This window comes from Lonchura striata, chromosome 7 (genome assembly GCF_046129695.1).
Source record: "Lonchura striata isolate bLonStr1 chromosome 7, bLonStr1.mat, whole genome shotgun sequence".
In the NCBI taxonomy this organism is placed as follows: Eukaryota; Metazoa; Chordata; class Aves; order Passeriformes; family Estrildidae; genus Lonchura; species Lonchura striata.
In genome coordinates, this window is record NC_134609.1 from 27,604,524 (window position 1) to 27,628,044 (window position 23,521).

Consider the following 23,521-nt stretch of genomic DNA (forward strand, 5'->3'; position numbering starts at 1 on the left):
TCCTCTCTGAAGGCACAAAGCTGTCCCTGGAGTAAGGTGGGGAGGGATCTGTGTGCTGAGCAGCTGCACCCCATTCCCCTCCCCACCACCAGCCAAACAGGCCCTGGTGTTTCTCACAACGTATTTATCCTCAAATGCCCTCCATTGGAAATTTTGTCCTACTCACAGGATCTTCTTATTCCACCACATTCCTTGGTGAAAAATATCAGGCTGGTCACCTTTCCTGAACCAATTCTCATCTGTTGTTCCCTGATTTTGCACTCAAGTTGGGATGTTCACAGACAACACCAAGGTGGGTGGGATTGTGGATCTGCTGGAGGGAGGAAGGCTCTGCAGAGGCATCTGGATGGCTTGAGGCCAATTTAGTGTCAAGGATTAAATGAAGAACTGGATAGTGAAGTGTCTGCAAACTGGTAACATCACCTTGGGGACACTGTTCAGATAGACACAAAAAGCTACCCAGACATCAGCTGAAACAGGAATTTTAATGGGTATTCACATAGAAAGCAGTATTTCAGTTTCAAAAGCCACAAATCTGAAGTGTTTCAACTCTGAACTAAAAAACCCCAAACTGAGGAGATGACCCCACTGAGTCCTGATAACAGCAAGCATGGATGTGAATGGTGCTGCTCAGGAGTCACATCCCTCAGCCGTGTACCCTGCAGGTCTCAGCTCTCCCAGGCTCACTCCAGGCTCTCCCTCAGGCACTCAGAGCAGCCCCAGTGCTGCTGGCTGAAGCAGGCAGCTTTCTTTACCTCTGCCCCTTCTCTTCCCTCCTGGTCTGCCCAGCAGCAGCACCGTGGTGTGCTGGGCAGGGAGGGCTGGGGCTGCTGGAAATGTGTTTCATGTCCAAGGCAGGAAGGTCCACTTGGGAGGGAAGTGGAGTAAAAGATTTTTTTTCCTTTTCAATAAAAGGTTCCCACGTCAAGAAAGATGAGATTTTATTTTGTTCTCAGCTGCAGGGGATGCCTTGGGAAAGCTGACACTCAGTCTTTTAATTTACTTTCCTCTTGGCTTGCACTTTGCAGTGGGAGCAGATACAGAGCTGCTCTGGCTTGGAATTGTGTGTCTCTGAAGGAATGAAGCTTTCCTGCAAACTTCAATATGCTGCTCTTTGCTGCCTGTTATCCTCATGAATAAATGAGCAGGAGCAAGTTGAAGATCACCCTCATTTTCATCATGTGTGAAATCCACCTGCACCTTCAGGCATTAATTAACTGAACCCTTACCTCACCACCCCTGAGTAAGCAATTCCCTTGTTTATTTGGCAATGGAAAGAAAGGAAATGCAGCAATACAGGACTAACAGTGTTGTGAAAAGTGGCAGAAAATGGCCAGCTTCTAGCCACTGAAAAGACAAATGCTTCTCTCTGTCCCCAGTGCCAAATACTCATCCCAGAGCACACTTACAGTGAAGTGTGCCAACAGGAGCAGCTGTTTCTTCTATCTTTACTATCATAATAATTTAAACACTTTCTGTCACTGAAAGAGATACTGAAAGGGAGAATTGGTGCAGAAGTACTCTCCCAAACAGATTTTAATCCTAGTTTGCTCCATAATATCTAGACCCCTATCTACAGATAATTTTTTTTCAGAGGAAAAAATTCAAGAGCTTCTTTTCTTTCAGAGAAACAGTGGTTTATGGGGGAAGGGATAAAGCTGCCTCTGCCACACACCAGTTTGAACCCACACTGGCCTGTTGTATATTCTGGTGGTGGACATATCTGAGTTTCAATCCAGTCTGGATTTTGCAGCTTTTGGTTTCCAAATTTAGGTTTACACATTTTTTTTTTCTTTCTGATATACTTTTACTTCTTTACTTCTACACTCTTATCTAAACTGTTCAGGTCTGATGGATAAGGGCTAGTCCAATTCCATGTGCTTCCTTTACTCCTTGAAGCTGGTGCTGGACTAGGATGCAGAATTCCAAAAAATTTTTGTGAAAGGCTGCACCTTCTCTGAGCAGAAAAGTCGGGCAGCTGACAATGAAATAAATCCTAAATAGCAGTGGTATTCCTTATTTATAGTGGGAGTGCAGGCAGGTTTCAAAGAGCAAATGGGCCTGAGGATAAATCATATAGCAAAAAAAGTATGTGTGAAACTTTTCTTCCTTGAGGCAAAATTTTAGCAAAATTGATTGCAAAGACCAAAACATTATTGGTAGGATTTGATGTAGAAATCCTGTGCAGTAACATGCACAGGTCTAGGTACATTTTAGTGCTGAAATTTGGACATGTCAGAATTATGTACCTCTGCATTCTCATATAATAGTCTATGTAATATTCACACATCTATCATGGAATATTCTTGAATACATGGAATTCTAATTCTGGAATATTACATTAATCATGTAATATTCACCTCTATCATGGAATTACTGTGTGATTTTGGTTGTTGGAATGGACCTTAAATTCCTCTAGTTCCAACATTTCTGCCATGGGCAAGGAACCTTCCCCCTAGACCAGGTTGCTCAAAGCCCATTCTTATATAAACCTTACACAACAAAATGCACACACGTACCTGTATAAATTTGTTTTTGAACAGTTTAGAGGGAGAGATGAGAACTGAAGCACATGAAACACAGAAGAGCTGTATATCGAAAGAGGAATCCCTTGTAAATAAGCAGGAGGCTGGGAGGCAGCCCCAAGCATCCTGGCAAGTCCTGTGTTTCTGCCAGCCAGAAAATCTTGAGGGGACCTCTCAGGCTTTGCCTGTGAGAAGATTTGTGTTGCAATGAACCTTTTGGAGTTTTTGGAGTCAGGAAGATGAAACAAAAGCTGTGTTGGCAGAGTAGGAAATAGTGTTTCAATAGCAGATCAGATCTGAATTTTGGAGTCGGAGGAAAACAGTCATTAATAAAGATGATTATTGTATTTATTCAGTTAAAATAATATTTGTTGGAGTCTCTGAGAATATTTTGTATTTGAACCACTTCCAGTAATGTTAAGCCAGAAAATGAAAGAAAACCGTTTGTCACGACACGGAGAATTGTGTGCTGAATTGTGATCCAGGGCTCTGCTGAAAGTGTCAGGCTGGTGATCCCCTCCTGCTCCCTGCTGGGCTTGGAGCATTTGTCACAGCTAAGAGCAGCAAAATGGGCCTGGAGAGCCTCTGGTCAGTGAGTGAGGCTGTGTGCAGGCTGGCTGTGCAGTGGCAGCAGTCACACAGCCCAGCCTGGCTGTGGATGCCTGTGGCACTGAGCTCTGCAGCAGCCCAACAGCAAAGAGATGACAGCCTGCTGAGATCTGCCGGGGACACCTTCCTGCAGTGCAGACATGCAAATAAATACCTGGGAAACTGTCAGAACTCAAAATGCCTCTCAGACATTTTTAGCGGTTCCAGGCCTTGGTCAGAAGCATTTTGGACCCCGGCAGGCAGCTGGAAACAGCTGTGATTTTGAGTTTGAGCCATGGAATGAATTACCAACTCTGGAGGTGGAACAAGCAGTCACAAAGGGTTAGATAGTATAGTAAAAGTAGTTACAAAACAGAGGGGAAAATATTTTAGTATTGTACAGGGGGGTTTTAGCACCTGTACAGGGGGGTTTTACTTTGTACATGGGGGTCAGAAGTTCTAAGGTGGAGGAAAGTGGGCTGATCCTGTTCTGCCTCCTTCTTCTTCCTTGCCTCCATGTTCTTGGTGATGTTGGCACTCACAGATTGGTTTAGAGTAGAAAAGCACTTTGTAATATAGGTAGTAGGTATTGGGGAAAAACTGTAAACATGTAATACATAATATATCATATAAAAGACAGCAGCAGCCCTGGGTGGGGGGAGAAAAGAAGAGGAGAGCAGACAGAGAGGATGTCAGGGTGTGTGTGTGCCTCTGCCTTGGCTGCTGAGCAAACAGCCACAGCCCGAGAAGAAAATCTTTTAGATAACTGACAATAAACTGCCTTGAGACCAAACAACAAGAGGCTGTGCAGTTTTTCTTTGGAAGCACGGGTTGGAGGAGGAATTTCACCACCTTATGAGATCCCAGAGCAAGGCTGGGGTTCTCACAGGAAACAAAAAGGACCTTGAGCTGGGTTGTGGGAATCTGCCTAAAACCCTAACACGGGGTCAAGAACCCCCCTATACAGAGCCCCAGGAAACACTATCTGTGATCTGTCCATTAAAAAAAAGTTTTCAATCTTACAAGATAAACTACCACCTAAGTATTTAATATAAACAATCATTAAATGTAGCACAAGTACAAAAATAAAATTTTAAGTTTCTAGATTAAAGGTTCAAAAGAGACAAAATAAAAGAAATTAAGTATATTTTATCCTTGTTCTCCTTCTGCATGCCCTCCATGTTTCACTATAGTGTTAACATTTTTCTATTAGTTTAAAAACACACTGTTCAACATAAATAATAAATATTAACACATTATTATAAATATAACACACAAAATTTATAATATATAATGTTTATAACATCCCACTAAGGGGCAGAGCCCCACACACTGCCCTACAAAGCAAAGCTATAGCAAAGCAACAAAACATATTATAAATAAACAAAAGTAAACAACCTTAAAAACCAACATGAACAAATTATAACTTCTTCTTTAGCAAAAGGGCAAAAAAACCAAAAACTTTTTACAATCTCAAAATCAATACCACAAATTCCAACACTGGGTGATAGACATGAAGAGTTGGATGGGATATTGGGAATAAATTGTTCCCTGTGAGGGTGGGCAGCCCTGGCACAGGTGCCCAGAGCAGCTGTGGCTGCCCCTGGATCCCTGGAAATGCCCAAGGCCAGGTTGGGCAGGGCTTGGAGCAGCCTGGGACAGTGGAAGTTGTCCCCATGGGCAGGGGTGGCACTGGATGGGCTTTAAGTTTCCTTACAACCCAAACCATTCTGCGATAATTCTGTTTTTTATTGCTGAAAAGCTGGTGGTGAATTTGTACATTTAGTGGGCAGCTACAACAGAGATGGTGACCAAATCCAGAGGAGTTTAGGCAGCGAAGTCTTTTCAGTGTTCATTTTAATGAGACAAGGATAAAGCAAAAATGGAATTGTTACAACATTTTCTGGCAGCAGAAAGCCAGTGAACTTGAGGCAGTACAGTCAAAATAATGTTCCTGCCGTTTGTGGGTTTGTTACTCTTCTGTAGTGCCAATGTGCTCTTTATCATCTCTTCTCAGTTCTGTCTTGCTGCAATAACTTTGCTACTACTACAATAACTTTGCACCATGAGAGAAGAAGTTTGGGTTGTATTTTTAAAGGCAGAGAGTCTGCATGGAGCAGATAAAGCACATTTTGCTGTGCTCTTGTAGTTGTACATCAAGGCACATCTACCAGCTTATTTCAGATCTGCCCTGCCATGGGCACTCTCTAATGATCCAGGTAAAATCTGTACCCTTGTCCCCTAAATAAGTTAATTCTTTTTTATTTCCTTTACCCCTAAACAGTACTGAGTTTTATCCAACAGTGCAAATCTAGTTTCTGAAAGTTTAAGGGTTTTAAGCAATTTCCTGATGTCTGTTACTTCTGGCCTCTTGTAGTTTGGATTTATCATTACACTTACTTGTTATTTATGAAGTTATTATGCCATTCCCTAAAAAATAGCTCTTGAAATGTCCTTAACTTTTCAGCTTGAAAATCATGACTGTTTCTAGTGTGTGGACAATTAATCTTGGTAGTACATTTTCCATATATTTTCTTCAAATTTCTTTTGTAAATTAATCTCACAGATCATTTTCCAGTGCTATTAATACTGCTGTGTGCCTGGGAGCTCAGAGGCTTTAATAAAACATACCTGTGCTTGGCCTACTTCTTCTTCCTATAGTGACATTCATTAAAAACAACTTCACTGAACTCTGCAGAGTTTCTCTGGTCTACAACAAGAAATCAAATTAGGCCAATGCATTTGCTGAATCCCTTCATGTACTTTTCTTTTTCAAAGTAACGGGCAAATGCAACAGTTTGAGCAAATATGGGAATGCTTAGAAAAAGATGGCTATGTGTGAAATTATCTATTTTATTTTAATACAGAGATAGGATTTTGTATGGGATTTTTCACACAACCAGATTTGATTTGGAGCCACACTGGAGGGGTGCTGTCTGCAACAAGTAATTATGTGTTGTTTGGGAAGATTGGACTCTGGTGAGAAATCCAGGGGAGTATTTTGGATAGAAATCAATAACTAAAGCACCACTTCAGCTCTGCAGAGCTAAAGTGCTGCTTTTTTGCATTTAGCAAAATGGAAAACACATATGCCTGCAGTAGAGATTTCTGTCAATATCTGCTTGGCTGTTCTGGGGGAATAAAGAACTGAGAAGATTTGCAGCACCATAGTAGAAAATGACTGAAGATGAGCAGGGAGAGGACCTGAGAAGGGAATAAGTGCTCAATTTAGCAAATACTCTGAAACTTGGCTGCACCATGACTGAAAACTTGAAGGAAAAACAGCACCAAAAGCTGCCAAACATCTTGGCACTGAGATGAGTGAGTTTTAGTAGCAGGTATTGGTGCCCAGTCAGAATAAAATATAATAATATATAAGTATATAAAAATAAAATATAAAAATATTGCTGCCCATGTCCAGAATAAAACCAGAATAAATCCTGGGATGTGTGTGAGACACAGAAATGTGTCTGAGCACCACATTGTGGAAGGGTTTATGGTTCCCTCCCTTGCCTGCATGAGGCCAGGTAAGACAAAGATCTTTGGGATCATGCACATGGACAGACACAGCTTTTTCAGGTGTGAGAAATTATAAGGAAATCTAGCTCTGCTAGGGAGTTTAGCTTGTGACTCACCTAAATGGGTGCATTTGAGGGAAACTTTCCAAAAGGAATTAAAAATGGCTCAAACTCTATATTTCATCAGGAGTTTAGGATTGAGCCTTGTGAGGCAGAAAATATTCCCAAACCCTGCATATTTCCTGCATGAAATGACTTTTTTGAAGTTGAAATGGACTTTTTTTTTTCCATTTAAATGAGATTAATGTCAGAAAGTATATGACAGTGTGAGTTTTGAGTGGCTTTCAAGTAGCTATTTTGCAAACATCTCCAAAATGTCAGCTTTACAAAGCTACAGATGAAAAATGAAAATTCTCATGTAAAATTCCTTGGAATGAAAAAAAAAAAGTACAATCCTTTGGGATAAAAATAATACATACTGCCTTAAATGCTCTTCTCTATCAGTTTAAAAAAGTGAAATATGGGTGTGGGGTAAAAGAGCAATTCTAAAATGCTCAGCACCTGATGCCCAGCTGCAACAGGGGTTTATGGAGAAGATGTTGATGCTAATCCTTAGATTGGAGAATCTAAAGGATTTTGGGATTAAGAACCTCAGCTCATCTTTTCTCTGCACATTCCTTTATTAGCACAGTGGATTTGCTGCAGGATGTAGGATTTGGGCTCTAGGTGTGCTGTACCTGGGTGCCACTGAGCTGGGATACACCTGTGACCCAATAACTTTTGGAGTTTGAGTCCCCAAACCTGTGATTGGCAGCTCACAAAGCAGTGCCCATGCAGGGTGGAAATTCGGAATATCCTGGGGTTGTTAGCAGGCCTGGAACACTGAAGGCATTCCCAAGAATCCCCAGGGGAATTAAAACTCAGTGCTTAGGAAACACTGTGAGCTCCTGCTTTGCCTTGTCACTGAATCTCTAAATAAATCTTGATAATGCCCTTTGGAGAGTGTGTGTGTTTTAGAAACGTTTCTGAGGTTGGTTTGTCATTAATCAATATTCTACCTTTCAGCAGAAAACACGACAGATGGAAAGACAATTGTAACAGGACTTGTTCTGATATTTAAATATACTGATGTATGCTGAAATCTCTATCTGACAGCCTGTAATTGGAGGCCTACTAGAGTTTGATTTAAGAATTTGAAATTAAAAAATAACTCATTTCAGCAACATTCAGTTTATAGACCTAGGTAGTTTATTACAATGAACACCACTGCATTCATTATGCATCACAGAGGAACATAATTTACTTAGGACAGGAGCTTTTTTAACCAATTAAAATAGTGAAGATCTTTTACTAGGCTCTAAAATGCCTTGAAAGAAGTCAGATTTGTTTCTGAAGCAGAAATTAGGCAAGTTAAGTTCAGTGTGCTGAGTAAACACATCAATCTGGATAAAATCTGAGTACAGATTGTACCTGGAAGATGATCCCAGGTGCTTTATTAAGGCAGCTCATTGTAAGGATGGGGGAGTCAAGGAACATAAAGAAAGTGTTAATAAGTATCTTGATGGATTTGAGCCAACTATAAGACTCCATTTTTGTCCCCCTATTTTCTAGAATTTTTTCCTGTTGGAGAAATGGACTTTATTTCTTATGCCCATGGGAAGTAAAGTCAGGACAGAAAGTGGCTGATGGATGGAGCTTAACACTAATCATAATTGCTTCTTCCATGTTTTTTGTCTGGCTGTTTTGGAAGTTTTAAATTGTTCTGTTTGGAGGCAGAAATGTCAAAGCTCCATTTTTGCCTGCTCCTTGTGCTCTGTGTGCTTTTGTGTGTTCAGGCCTAGGGGACATAACTTGATTTGTTATCTGCATGGAAGGAGTCTGAGTCTCTGCCTCAGACTCTCATGGAACAAGTGCAAAGGAAATCACCTTAATTCTGTCACCCTTGAAGTTTTTGAATAGCAATGAACTGGAAAGGTCAAGGCAAATTCCAACCACTCATTCTGGCACAGCTCTGCAGTGGACTGGGTGTAAGTCCCGAGGGCTGCATTGCCCCAGGGTGCCAGATCAGGCTGTGACACAAAAATGCCAGGGGGTGACTGATATCCTTCATATTCCACAAAAATGCCAGGGAAGAGTCTGATTCTCTTCATATTCCACAGAAATGCCAGGGGGTCTGATCCCCTTCCTATTCTATAAAAATGCTAGGGGGGGTGTCTGATTCACTTCCTATTCTATAAAAATGCTAGGGGGGGTGTCTGATTCCCTTACTATTTCACAAAAATGCCAGGGAAAAGTCTGATATCCTTTGTATTCCACAAAGAAATCCAGGATAGTGCCTGATCCCCTCCTCAGGCCATGTCATGAGCCATCCAGTGGTGTTTCACCGAGCACAGACCTCTTCTCCCCATGGCCTTGCTGACCCATTTTTAGGCTTGGAGCAAATTTCCTCCCTGCCTGTGAGAGTGTGGGTTGAATGCAGGAGCCTTAAAAACCCCCCAGAACCTTTGGATCTTCTGGTTCATCAGCATTAGGAAAAAAAAAAAGGATCTTAAATATCTTTATTCTGTATAAACGCACAGCTGAGTTGCAGCTCCTTATCTCTCGTGTAGAACAGGATATATAAAAGTGTCATGGAAAGAACCAGTCACTGAAACCATGAATATCTGAAAGATGGATGACATTAATAATACAGGAGATGCCCTGTAAAAGTGTTGGAGGCTTTTAAAAGCTGGAATGATCTGCACAGCTGGGGCTGAGTTTCAAGGTTTTAATTTTTTTTCTGCAAGGACTGACCACAGATCTGGCAATGCCAGTGAAAAATAATATGATTTTTACCCAGGAAAGCCCAGAGTGTTTCCCAGCAGCTCAGTGTGTTCTAGGTTCTCTCCAGATACAGCAAATTTACCATGATTTGAGTATTTAAATGGCTGTGTCTCAGAGCCCAGCCGTGGGGAGATGAGAGACACAGGGTTAGGCTCCATTAATGACTTTTTTTTAATGAAAATTGAAACCAAATTACCATATTTGAACTTGCCCAGTCTTGGTTGTCTATTATTTAAACCAAAGTCAAAACAAATTGGCATTTTTCTCCCCTAAATTGTTCTAGATATTTAAATTCAGTCTAAAAGTTACAATTTTTCTTCAGATGGTTTCTGCTGGCATTCACCAGATTTGATATTCATTATTCCTGACCCAATGGCTCTGTGTCAGCCCCTTCCTCAGCAGGGTCCATGTCCTTACAGAGACAAGTGTGGAATATTGTCCTTCCAGTAGATGTTCCTGAAGTCCCTCTTTATTAAAAAAGAAGTTAACATCTGAAGCTGCTTAAGCAAGGAGCAGTTTGCATGAAACAAATTAGTCAAAATTCCTGAAGGAGAAGGTTTCAAAGATTAAAACCGATTAATGTTTCAGTTTAGTCCCCCAGAGCTGTGTAAATGCAGCCTTGTAAATATAACTGAGCTCTGGAAATTGCCCAAAAATCCTAAAGCAGTGTGTGTTGGAGATTATTAAAGAGCAGCAGCAAACATTCAATACATAGAAATGGAGAAAAAATAAGGGATCACCGTGAACTTTTTGAAAGGTGAAGCTGTAATCATCCTATTCCTATTGTAATGCATCCAATTTATGCTTTTGCCAGGAGCAGCCTGCATGCTGTTAGCTGGCAGTGATTTTATGTTCCTCTGGGAATTTTGCTGGTGGTGATTTTCTCACTAGATTATGATCATATAATGACTGTACTCATGTGAGCGAATTTTTTTCCAAAGCTTCAGTGTTACAGAGTGTTACTGCTTTTGTAGTCATTGTTAATTACTTTAAAGTAGCTTTTTAACAGATTTCAGTGAGCACACTAACATTTTCGACTGCTTCTCCTCCTCCTCATTGTATCTCATCCCTTTGTGATCACTCAGTTTCATGACCAGTGACTCATTTCACATGCTTCCATGGGTCCAGAAATGCATCATGCAGCCCACCCTTTTCCTCACCTTGCTCTCTATTCTCTCTTAAATAATTTTATTCTTCATCTCTTAGTGTCTCGAGGTATGGGGCTTCAAAAGATTTAAGAAAAAAAAAAAAATGGGTGGAGGAGAGGCAAGCCAGAAGAAAATGATGCATCCACAGGCAATTATGGAATAAGGTTTGGGGAATCTTTCAAATTTGTTTTTTTTGAAGGTTAAAATTAAAGAAGCACAGGGTTAAGAAGCAGGGAAAAGTTCTTAAGGCTTTGCTGGATGTGGTTTTGAGCCTGTTCCCTATAACTCTGCCAGTTTATTACTTCCTAATGCCCAAGTGAATCCCAGCCCATCAGGCTGCAGGAACCATCATCACAACATTTGGCTCCCAGGCATCGCAATCCAGACTGAAATTTACCTTTTGCCAGCAGTTGTTATAATAAGCAGCAACTTGGAAGGAATTTTTCCCACCTCCCAGAAGTTTAAACACCAACATCCTCTCCCCCCTTTCCTGCAGCAGCATCCCAAATGTTGGGATTTGGATGTTGGATGCTTGAGGCACCACGGTTCAGGTGACTTGGCTCCTGAGGCCAAGTCTCAAATTCCCTCCAAATTCCCAAGGATTAAATTATGTCTGTCAGCAGCTGGGGGCTGAGGAGTTTTTGATTCATGCCAGGGTGACAGAAAAGCTGTTACCTGTGTCCGATTCATTTCACAGCTCAGTGGGGCCATGGGTGCCCATCCTGAAGGTTGTTATTCAAATCCCACCACGGAGCAGATTGGATGTCAAGGATGCTTATTAAGGAAGAGAAACCTGCACAGAGAGAAGCTCAGATTAAGCTGTAGCACAAGGAAATACTGTGAATTTCCAATCACAGCTTTGTGGCTCTCTTTCCTCTAAATCTGAAAGTACTAAATTAATTTCAAATTAAAGATTAAATTAATTTTCTTGATCCTGACATAAGTTCAATGAGCAGAAATAGTGGAAATTTCAGCAAATGTTGTTTTTCTCTCTGTAAAACAGAGTTTTACCTGTGAGAAAAGAATGCCAAATATCAATTGGGATGGGCCAGTAGTTCATGACTAATGCTGAAGCCTGGGAGCAAAAGTATTTTATTTTCTCAGTGTCTCTGGGGAGATGAGATAGATGATTTGCTCCTTTCATTCCCACAGACTGTGGGCTGTGGATGCAATTACATGTCCTTGTCTACTTCTATCTGATATTGAGTAAAATTTGTGGAAGTTTCACTGTTTTTTACAATGAATTTCAAACAGACACTAAATCGCAGTGGAACCTGCAGGTTTTAAAGCATTTTTAGCTGTTTTCCTTGAAAACAACTGGTATAGACTTTTTGATCTGCTTTCCCCTGATTTAAGCTTTTTCATCTATTTTTTATTTTTTTGATAAAATATTTTGTCTGTTTTTCTCACAATGTTGTAAATCATGGGTGTCCCTGAAGATGCTTTTGTTCCAAAGAAGTAATCACCTTTTTGTAGAAATAATTCCAAACAAAATATATAGTTTTGCTGACTGCCTCACTGAATTTTGAGTGGACACAATGGATTGGGAATATATATTAATATATAGATATTTATCTCTCAAATGTTGATAGCAGGCAACCTCCACATGCAAATCTGAAACTAATTTAGGAACAGAGACACTACTAATTGAAACTAAACCAGATTCAGATTTTAAAGTAGCTTGACACTTGTACAGTTCATCATCATCATGGTGACTGTGAATTGCATCTGAATTAGGGCTGTGGGTTGTAGTAAAACAATTCAAGGTGAAAGGAACAATAAATTTCCAGTAGAATCACACTCACCTCATGGATGCCTCTGGTCTTGGAGAAGCAGCAATTCTGAGAAATCTGATGCAAAGACAATTTATACTTCTGAGGTTCATCAGGTTCTACTCAGGTTCTCTGCATATTCAGTGCTATTTTTTTTGGTTTGGATTTTTGTTTTCTGGTTTTTTTTGGGTTTTTTTTTTTTTTTTTTTTTTTTAATTTAAATAAGTTTTACATAAAATCTAAATCCTTCATATGACTGCATTCCAAAGAATGCTCTTCATAATGTTTGCATCCCATCCCATTTGTGAGACTCTCAGAGCTAAGGAAATATGGCACAGAGCTGTGCAAGCTCTTTGCTTTCAGCTCCATGTTCACCTTCAGACTCTTTTGTGGACTCAGATATTCTACTATTCAAATAAAGTTTAAGAGATTAACTTCAAGAGCAAGCTGTAGGATTCAGAGAGAGAAATTTAATTGATATAGGCAAATTTAATTGGAAGAACTTGAAGAAGAAATACCAATTCATATTTGAGCCAGGGTAAAGCACATGTTCTTGATTAAAAATGCTTTCTTAAGAGCTTCATAAAGGTAGACAAGCCAGAATGCCCAGAATTGGATACTGAAATAGTTCAGTCCTTGCTATAAAATGTGTGTGTGGGGATATGATGATGTTCAGAGACTGGTAGTGACCAATATAGAAAATATAAGGGCAGCACAAATGGAAAGTTAAATGTGGGAAACAGTGAAGGTAAGAAGATTTTCAGAAAGTTGGAAAAGCAGGCCTTAGAAAGAGAAAGAGCAGAGAACTTAGAAACAGCTGCAACTGGGAAGTCTGAAGGTAGAAAAATTTACAATAGTACAGCAAGGCAGGACATGAAACAATAGCTTGAGTTTGAGCTTTGGCTAAGATAGACCTTAAGTCTGCAGAAAAATATGTCTAGCAAGATAGCAAAACATTTTAAGCTTAATAATGAAGTATTATGTATTGTTAATAGGTTTTCTAAGGCCCACTTTTCCCAGCTTTCTGAAAATCTTACTTTTACTATTTCCCACATTAAGGAGCTTTTCAAATAGAAAGTTCTACTTTGGCTGGAAAAAGAGTGTTACACAATGGTGTCCAGGAGAGTTAAAATCATGTGAAATCTAAGTTAGTAACGAGCCCATCTACTAATTAGGGCAGCTGTGGGAACCATTTGGGGGAGCAGAACAAGGCAACCCCAGGCTCTGCTCATGAGGCTGAGGTGCAGGAGGGTCCCAGATGTTCTCTTTGTTCTCTCCCCCTGTGCTGCTCCTGCTGCAGACACACACCAAGACCAAATGCAGGATTAAACCCAAGGATTTGTCTGGCAGCCTGCACCATCTGATGGCAGAGACTGATTAGGGATTAAATCCTCCTGACAACTGAACCACTTCATAGCACAGGTTTCACAAGGTGGAAGGCTCCAGGCAACTGGGCTGCGGAGCAATTAGGTTTTGTCGTGGTAAATAAAAAACAAACCCAAAATAAACAGCACTGAAAACTCTCAGTGTATTCATAGCAGGTAATGCATTTTCCTTTTGCTTATTTGAAAGCTTACCTTGAAGAACTAAGCAGTGACTTAAAGATCTGGGGGGAAGAGGAAAGCAGGTGGGCAGGCAAAAGGGAGTACATTGAGTTTTAAATGGCTTCAAAATGTGATGGAATTCTTTCACTGAGAACAGTTTTGCCACTTCTTAGCAATTGTTGGAAGCAGCTCAAAGGTGGATTCTGTAATAGTTGATTCTTAGAAAAAGCTGAGAGAGAAACTGGAACCAGTCTAGAACTGAATGAATAGTCTGGGTTCAGGTTCATAGCTAGACCTCTTGTTAATTTTGTACTAAATCTGGTAACTCACAACAATCTCTCATTTTTTAAGGATTCCTTGAATTCTTTACTCTTCCTCTCAGAAAGATAGGCACAGGAAGTCAGAAGAAATGGGAGAAAACTGCTTTTTCAATGTAAAAGCATCACTGGTGGTGGAAGCCAATCTATACAATTATTAGCAAATTCCCACAACTCTCCAGTCTCAATCACGCTTTTTTGTCAGTGTGCTCTCAGTTTGTTTTTCCCTGAGGTGCAATTAAGTCTAAGCGAATTAATCCAGAGTTATGCCTGCATTACTAAAATAAAGTGATTGTTTAGCATAACAAAGCTGCTAATGAGTATAACAGCAAAGATAATGTTGGTAGCAGCAGCAGTGGGATGTGCAGCTAAATTGGGACTACCTGGAGACACCTCCCTCCAACAAAGTTATTTTGATGGGTTCTGTTACCTTGGAGCTTTCCTGGTGGTGACTTAAAAACCCCAAGTTCTTCAGGCTGAAATTTGTCTTGCCCTTGGTAAATTGTTTGCTATTTCCCAAGACACGTAATATAATTTAATAACTAATTTAATAATGAATATTGCCAGGAGGCTCTCATGTAATTAAGTATTTACTAGTATAAATATTTTCAGTGCAAATGAGAGATGTAAAAAATTTAGTTCCTCTGACCCACATATCAGGTTAGAGAACTTGAGGGACTGATGTAAGCAAACTGTGTTTTAGTAGCTTAAGGATGCCATCATCTTCATCTCTTGCTCCAAGATTTGTGGGATCTCACATCCTACATAGGAAATGAAAACTCTTTTAAAGTTTCTACATCATGTCTGAACAGAGATAGAAATTAGGAAGGTTTTCTACGTGTAAGGCAAGTGAAATTCAGCAAGGGAATTGTGACTTTCTGGTAGCTGCATGAAAGAAACTTGTGAATTCTTTGTTCAATTCAAATGATCTGGAATTATGCATAATTTCCACATCTGAAATGCTGTGTGGTGACACCATCAGCTGGCATAAATCTGGGGGTTCCATTATGTCCTCAGAATTTCAGACAGGCCTGTTCTCAGAAGTAATTTACCTTTTTATTTTCTGCAGTTCTTTTCACATCCCTTAGTCCATCTGCTGCTCTGAAGTTTAGCAGTGCATAGTTATGGAGAGGGGAAATAGAGTTTTTGTAATTCATGGATTTTGAGCTGGTAAACAAGCAGAGAGATGTGGTACAGATTGTGGGCTTGGGAGAAAAGCAGCATGTGGTTGTCAGAAGTCAAAAATGAGAGTCAGACAACCTGCATCTTACTCAGCAGAGTTCCTTAACTGCATGATGCTGAATAAATAATTTTAATGCTTTGAAACTGTTCCTACTCCCACTTTTTACCTGTTTGTTTATGGTGCTACCTGGGATGGTTTCTCTTTGTCCCTACAGTGCTTTGCATTGCACAGCTTTGGCCTGTGGAATTCCTCAGTTTCACTGGAAATGAGAAATATTTATTGCAGTGAGGTTGATCTCCTGTTATGCAATGAGGAAAAAAAATTAAAATTAATAAATTATAGCATTAAATTTAAAACATGATAGTTTTAAGCAATATTAACCATCTCGCCTCAAAAAAACAAAAAAAAACCAACAAAGCAAAACCGAAAACAACCCCCCCAAAAACAAACAAACAAAAAAACCCAAAAACCAAAAAACCCCCAAAAACCCAAAACAGAACAAAAATATATTCCCCAGGGAATACATCCAGAGAAACACTTTATTTTTGCATATGTGCACATCACTTGCTACAGCTGAACTTCTCAGTGCATGGTTTGTTCTTTTATATATTCCTGTAAATAAAAGGGCTTCTTTTCTCTTTAATTTATATTTACCTAAAGTACATAAAAATCACTTATTTCTACTTCATAAGGACTGCAAGAATAACGTGCTGATTTTTACTGCAGCTATTAGATCATTGATATTTCTAGGGCAGATTGTACCACCCAGCAAAATTTACTTACAGCACCAACTCAAACTAACCCAATAACATCAAATGAAAACTAAGAATGAGACAACATCATCAAACAGAAATGCAGAAATAACCAAAAAAGAAGCAGCTTTAAAGTTTTAGTCAATAGCAGAAGTGGGTTGTTATGCAGTTCTCTCTAGATGGAGACTTGTGGACATGGCTTTAATATCAGAAATTGTGGTAGATATGGGAAGAAATTTGCTTTATAAAGGACAAGATAGTTGAACAGACTTGAAAACAGTTTCAAAATATGGCACAGTATTTAATATTGTGCCTTTCAGTTTGATTACAGAATTTTTTTCATTGTAACTATTACAAAGGTCTATAAGAAATCACGAATCTGGAGGAATTTTTTGCTCTTGAAACTTCCACACCTTAAAAATGAGTTATTGGTCCATTTTTGCTATCTTTCTTGCCATTAGAAGTGAAATGATGGGGTAAGTTGTTCAGGTAATTTATTTTATTTTTTCAATTGTAAAATTCAAGCATAAACTGATAAGCACTGTCAGATTCCAAGATGCTGGGCATTTTGAGTTTATTGGCCAGCAAACCAACTGAGAATATCACATTCTAGCCTCTTCAACGGTGCCATGGCTAAAGAGACACCAAATTATGTAAAATAAACTGCACAAGTGGGTGGGGATATTTTGCTGTGAAAAAAACCCATCTTTAGAGCTGCTTAAAAGTTCTTTTCATCCTGTAAAAAACTTGCTTGCAATAAGGAGAACATCTGATTTCCCAGGAGAGAGAATTTAAAAAAGAATTGTTCATGAAATATCTGATTTTTATTGGTTTTCACACAAAAGAGAAAAAAATTAGGGAAAACTTTGAGAGTTCTGAGGCAATTGTGAATGCCCCAGGGAACAGAACCCCCAAGGCAAAGCAGCAGTGAACCAAATTCTTGTTGTTGATACACAGAGAAATGGGAAGCAGCAGTGAGTCCTGTGCCAGTGTTCAGGATGGGGATCTGGAAATTCTGAATTTTAGCAGCCAAACTCTGCAGTTAGCATGGTTTGTCCTTCTCAGGCTGATTCACAGCTCTTACTCTGCATTTCTGGAGTTCCCAGCTGTCAGATCCTTTAGGATGTGTTCCAGCCTGGAGTCACAAACAGCAGATAAATTATATTTCCAGGAAAATGCATTTCAATATTGGGCACATTGACTGCGTGCAGAAGTGAGGTGAAAGCAACAACAATCACTCCAAGTTAATTAGTGATTAGCAGGGTGTTTTTTTCCTATTAATTCTCTCAGAGTGTGGTGCCAAGGTGAAAGCTTTGACCTTTAGTGGGGTCCCCCCTGAGTGCACAGCCCAGCCTGAGTGACAGCCACTGCCAAGGACCTCTCGTGACAGCAGGATGGGGAAGACCAGGGAATAAAAAAAATTCACTTTTCCACTTACACTGTGCTTGTTCTCAGAGCTAATCACCTTCCTGAGAGCCAGAAAATGAGGCAAAAATATTCTGTGGTGGACTCCTACAGCTCCCCATGAATGTGGGCCTCTCCTGTGATTTTAATGATGTCCCTTAGCATGCATAAAATGGAAAGCTCCATCCTTGAAAAGTAATTTAAGCTGAGTACTCGATGTTGCAAATGGGATTGTTCAGATGCATGTTTTTCATTCCTGAAATAAATTAAAACAATTTAGGAATTTATTTTGGAGGAAAGAAAAAAAATAGGCAACCAAACCCACCCCATGATTCTTTCTTGAAGCAGTGGCATGATGTTGTGTGAAAGGTGCCAGGATATTTTCATTCCAGTGACACTCCTCACCCTTGCTAGTGTCAGTGAGATTTTATGGTGATTGCTCTGTGGCTTTTCCTGGCTTAGCTGCCAAAAATCCTTTCTGCCAACAGAGCAGATGGAAACAAATACATTTAACCTTGCATTAAATAAGTTTGCTTAAGAATAATGCCTCCACTGGTTAAGCCCCTTCACAAGCATCCAAAAAAATGTAGTGTATAAGAAACATTCCTGTATATCAACAAATCCATAGTCAAGTCTGGAAGCTATGAGAGAATAGAATATTTTTTCAACAAACAGGATGTATTTGGGTATTTGTTGAGCTCATTTTCAGTTTGGATTTTTGGTCCATATACAGATGTGTCAGAAGCCAAACAACTCAACAAGGCTGGTGGCTCTGTGAGGTTTTAATGACATTTAGCACATGGGCAGAGAGATGGTAAGTGCTGGGGAAAAGGAAATAATCAGAAAATATCCTGGGAAAAAATATGAAGGACTCGCTCCAATCAGATTTGAGTACAGTCCCCAAAATCACTTATATTAAGGAGGATCCCAGCTCATTCTGATTTTTTGACATATCTATATAAATATATTTGTATATTAGCAGATTAAATAAAATAGAGAAATTAAAAAAATATAAACTACAGATGGATTAATAGGTTTAAATTCAACATCTCACTGATTTGTCCTCACACAAAATAGAGGGAGATCCCTGCAAGTTACACTGTCGTTTTTCAATATTCATCCTGCTAACAAGAACATGTGCTTTCTTTTAATCAGACTTTTTTCTGAATTATAATAATATTAACACAGTTAACTGCACTTATTATGTTTTACTTGTAGAGGGAATAAGGCAAAAATGGTTCCTTTTTACTAAAGTCATGAAATTCAGTCTGTGATGATTCATCTCATGCTGGCAGTATCAATCACATCTTCATTGGATGTCAGGAAACTATTTACAGTATCCCATCAAAAATAATAAAATGTTTGATCAAATAGAAGATTCAAAAGAAAGAAGAAATAAGATTGTAAGATGTTGATTCAAGGGCAATTGAGATATATAAAAAAAAATGTATCACTTTAGCTCTAGAAATTTATGTTTAGTTGCAGAGAAGTGAGAGTTCTGGATATTTTCCATCTTAATATTCTGAAATCAGGTGCCTGGAGCAGGACTTTGCATTAAGATGAAATATTTTATTATGCTTCTTTATTATGGTTAGGAATGCATCCTGAAACAGGAAACTTAAAAAAAAATCAAATGCAATCCATACATTATTAAAGACATTGAGGGAGGAGTGATTAGGCCCAAACCAGTCATTTGGTTTGAATTAGATGGAAGAAGAATATTTGGAAACAGATCAGTAGAAGAGAAATGGGTCAAGTATAGATGTAAAGGGGGAAAGAAAGAAAAATGTTATATAAGGTTGTAAAAAATCAGTGGCTAGAATCATCTCATTTTTTATTTGATATCAATGTTGGTAATAAAAAAATGGAAGGAATTCTAGTAAATGGAACTTTATTTCTTTGCTGTAGAAACTGATGCAGTATCATTTGTGAAATCGTGCTGTGACTCGTGTAAAATAGGATGTAGTACAAATTTCATAAAGTGCTAAAAGTGGCTGTGAGGAACAAGGAATGAGCAATTTTGGAGAGAAAAGGACTGAACTAGAGCATCAGTTTATTTCCTCAATAAATGTTTTTAGGGTCCTGGCAAAAGAGATGGAAATAGGCTAATAAATTCCTTGTTGGCCTTAAACAATGGTGAAACAGGCAAAGAAATACCAGTCCAGGTTACTTGACAGGAGGAATATCCCATTTAGAAGGAAGAAATTTCAAATAATCCAACTAGTCCAGCATTGTGGGAGAAAGATGAAAGATGTTGGGACTTACACAAAAATGCCTTCACAAACCAGAGAAAAAATGTCCTTTTCCAGCACTGAGAGTGTGTTTGCCTGGCAGTGATTGCACTCTCACAAAATCTTGTGATGACACTGAAATTTGAGGGTCAAGTTCTGTCAACTATGTAGTCTGCAAAGTTATTTCTTTGGATTATTTTTTACTCAGTTGCCAAAACCATTATTATAGTTTGTGGTGATCTGGCATAAACAGGAGTAACTCTAAGAACAACCAGAATTTTCTGATCTCATTCCCAAGATGATAGATTTTTTAAAAGGGGAAAGCTGAAAAATTTGAACTTCCTTGAGTGAATGTTAGAGTGGTCAAAACAAGTGGTGGTCAGTCAAACATCTCCAGTCACATATTTGAAGATATATAAATAATGGTTTATTAGAACCTCAGTGGGTCACAGGATTCCCAAAACTTTCTGTGTTGATTAAACACTAAGGTGGGGCTTGCTCAACTCCACTTTCTTGCTGTGAAATTAACAATAAATAAATAATAATAAAACAATATACAATATGAAAAGGCAAGGCAGAATTCTGTGCCAGGATTGTAGTCTTCACCCAGCAGCTCTATTAGCAAATCAGGGTAACAAGTACATTGTGATTAATTACCTGAACATAAGCTTCTGGGGATTAGGCACTTCACAAATAATTCTAAATAGCTCCATGCAGCAGGTTTCAAGCTAATTCTGTTTTGATCTACAGCTGTAGGAGACATAAACCAGCTTCAGTTCATTGCCTTTTGTGAAATAACCCTGATTTATATTAGCTGAGAATATTCCTTTGCATGGTTGGGATCTTTCCTGCATAGTTTCATTGCAGAATGAAAAAAAAAAAAAAAAAAGAAATAGGCAGCCAAAGCTTGTCTGGAGTTAGAGATGCAGCAGTGCAGGAATGCAGTGTATTTTGGGATTTTTTGGGATGAATTGAGCTGCTCACATCCAGTTTGCAGATGGGGCAGCATTTTGGGGCTGGTTGTCTTTAGCAGAGACCCAGCTGCAGGGAATTAGTCCCACTTCTCATTCTGGCTGTTCATCAAGGCTTGATTTTCCTGAAGGGAAAAGGAAAATATGTGTAAAAGAATAAGGAAATGGGTCACTTTTTACTTGAGAGTTTTGAGGCCTGCTAGAAGGAAGTGGCAGCACTTTCTGGGCCTTTTTTAGTGTCACTACTGTGTCCAAGATGGACTTCATGCAATCAACTCCTTCAGTCTTAAATGATCCTGTGATTATCCATAAAAAGGGACAAATGTTTCCAGAATTCCTGCTGGTTACCTCCTTGTAAAGCTGGGTCAGCCAGTCTCCTGCAAAGCCCCAAGCCCAGCTGTGTGTACAGTGGTGTGTAGTGTGGATTTGAGAGGACAAAATTTGCTAAAAGTGCCACAGGTTATTGCCCTAAGCTGATGGAGTGACCACACTGATATAACCCTGCTACACCTCCTCTGTTTTATAGAACTCCCCAAACCCACTAAAATGTTAATAAAATTAGCAAGAGCGACAGAGCACTCAGGATATTTACAGATTCAGAATAATTGCAGATTACAGATGCACCCTTCCTTATTCTTTCCTAAAACAGCATCTGGGTGCCCATTTAATCCACTGGTCTGGAGGAATGTTCCAGTGGTTTGGCTCTCCCATTCTGCTCCTCACACTGTCACAGTCTCCAACCATGGCAGAAGCTCTGGGTGCCTCACAGGGTGAACTTCCCTTGGTGTTCTCAGGTGTGAACAGAAGATCCATGAGTGATACAGAATTAAAATGCTCTAAAATTGCTCCCCTCAGCTGCTTTGCCAGTATTTAGGCATTCTTTGGATGTTAAACATAATTTTCTGAGTCCTGCACTTGCTTCTCCTGCACTGGCCTCTGCTATTCTGTCTCCAGGAGACATTGAGGGATGGGTTCTACTTTATCTTAATTTTGTTTTTCACTGACACAACACTGCCTTAGTCATGGAAAAATGGTCTATAAATGTCACCTGGATGGGTTCTCAGAATAAAACACAGTAATATTTTAAGGTATTCAACGCATTCTAAGATATGAAGTTTAGCAGCCAAACTCAATGAATGCAATTGCAGACAAAGTGAAAGCCCGGTCATCTTAAGGCATTACCAAGTATGAATGAAACCTTGTAAATGTAGTTAAAACTAATAGGTTTTAAGAGCTTCTTTAGAGACCTGAGATATGTGAGATGCCACATCTCAGTTTTTCTTCTAACTTACAACTCGTATTTGACTCTCTAGTAGAATTTTGAAAATTCTTTTTTGGGATGGACGATTTTTACCTGGTCCTTGCATATTATATTATGTGGCTCTTTCATAATTATAAAGATTTATCTACTCTCAGAATCCTTCCAAAACAGCTCTTCAGGCATAGTTCCAGCATAGGTTATACTAAATAGGAAAAAGACATCTTAAATCTCTATTAGAGAGTCTAGCCTGGTAATTGTTCCTGACTAGATATTTTGGTAAACTTCCAAATGCAAGCCAGATCCTAAGAATTCAATTAAATACAACCCCTGAATACATTTATTGAAGTATCTCCATTATAGTAAAGACTGAAAGCCTTTAAGATCTCTTTATTTATTTTTTTTTTTTTAATTCTCTATTAAAGTAATCATGGTTGTTACTTTTTTTTCAGGGTGGTATCTGTCTTGCTTTATTTATTATCTGTCAGCCAAAATTCACTCTGAATTACACTGGTCCTTCAGTATGGAAGGCAAAGCTGCACTAGGGCCATCTGCAAGGGGGATGAGATTTACCTTAATTCAAAATAGGCACTGCTGTGGCACAACAATTCCTGGCTGTGTGGAGAAATAAATCTGGTTATCTGTGAACTCTGGGGTCTGGCAGCTCCAGTGCCTCAGCTCAGTCACTGCTTTTTCTTTTTTCACCTGGATTTCTCCTCCCTGAGGTTTCTTGTTCATGTCCTCCCAAAGGTTAATTGCCCTGGGATCCTTGTGCAGTGTGTGAGATGGACACAAATGCACAAATCTGTACAGGATGAGTTAAAACATTTAGAAAACCTGTTAAAAACAGAGAGAGGTTGTTACAACTCAGAGAAACAATCTGCCCTTGCAGCATTGACTGCAGTCTTTTTGAGACATACAGAAATCACAGTCACAGAAAGAGGATGGACCAAGCCACAGTGGAGGATGGTTACAAATGACTTTTGTAGCATCTTAGACATCTCCTGGAATCCTGAAGTGTACCCTGCCAGGCTTTCAATTCTGGGTCAGGACTGCATTTGTACCTGTAGTGCAATCACCAGTTTGGGGATAATAGTTTTCCTTTAAAAGAAAAAGAAATAGATTTTAAACTAAACAGACACATCTTTGTTTTTTCTCTTCGTTTTGTCAGTTCCTAAATTATAACATAGGCTTTAATCTGAAAATGAAATTGATTCACCTAGAAAACACTAAACCAGATCTTATATTTTTAAAGTTTGATTACAACTTAAATTCATTATATGAAGAAAAGGAAAGAATTCCCTGAAAATTTAACTTCACTTTTAATTATGCAGCATCTACCTTTCATACTAAAAAAAAATTGTAACAAAATGTTCTGAAACTGTCACTCAGTGCTGTCACTCCCTGGGCTCAGCATGTATTATGCCTACAGGCTGGGTACAGGAGGGAACCTTGACTCAGCTGTGATCATGCTGGCAGATGTGACT

At 39.2% G+C, this 23,521-nt stretch overlaps 1 long non-coding RNA gene across 2 annotated transcripts; it reads right to left on the reverse strand.

The window, feature by feature from the left end:
• Positions 1-11,682: 11,682 nt before the first annotated feature.
• LOC110469996 (uncharacterized) lies at positions 11,683-22,847 on the reverse strand. 2 transcript variants are annotated; one of them, XR_013340271.1, is made up of 5 exons: positions 22,608-22,847; positions 20,463-20,901; positions 17,900-18,052; positions 15,585-15,716; positions 11,683-12,452 (listed from the first exon to the last, which is right to left on the reverse strand). It is a non-coding gene; the product is annotated as an uncharacterized LOC110469996 (long non-coding RNA). The 2 variants fall into 2 exon arrangements; XR_013340270.1 differs by lacking the exon at positions 11,683-12,452 and having other exon boundaries at positions 15,053-15,716.
• Between the last annotated feature and the right edge of the window lie 674 nt (positions 22,848-23,521).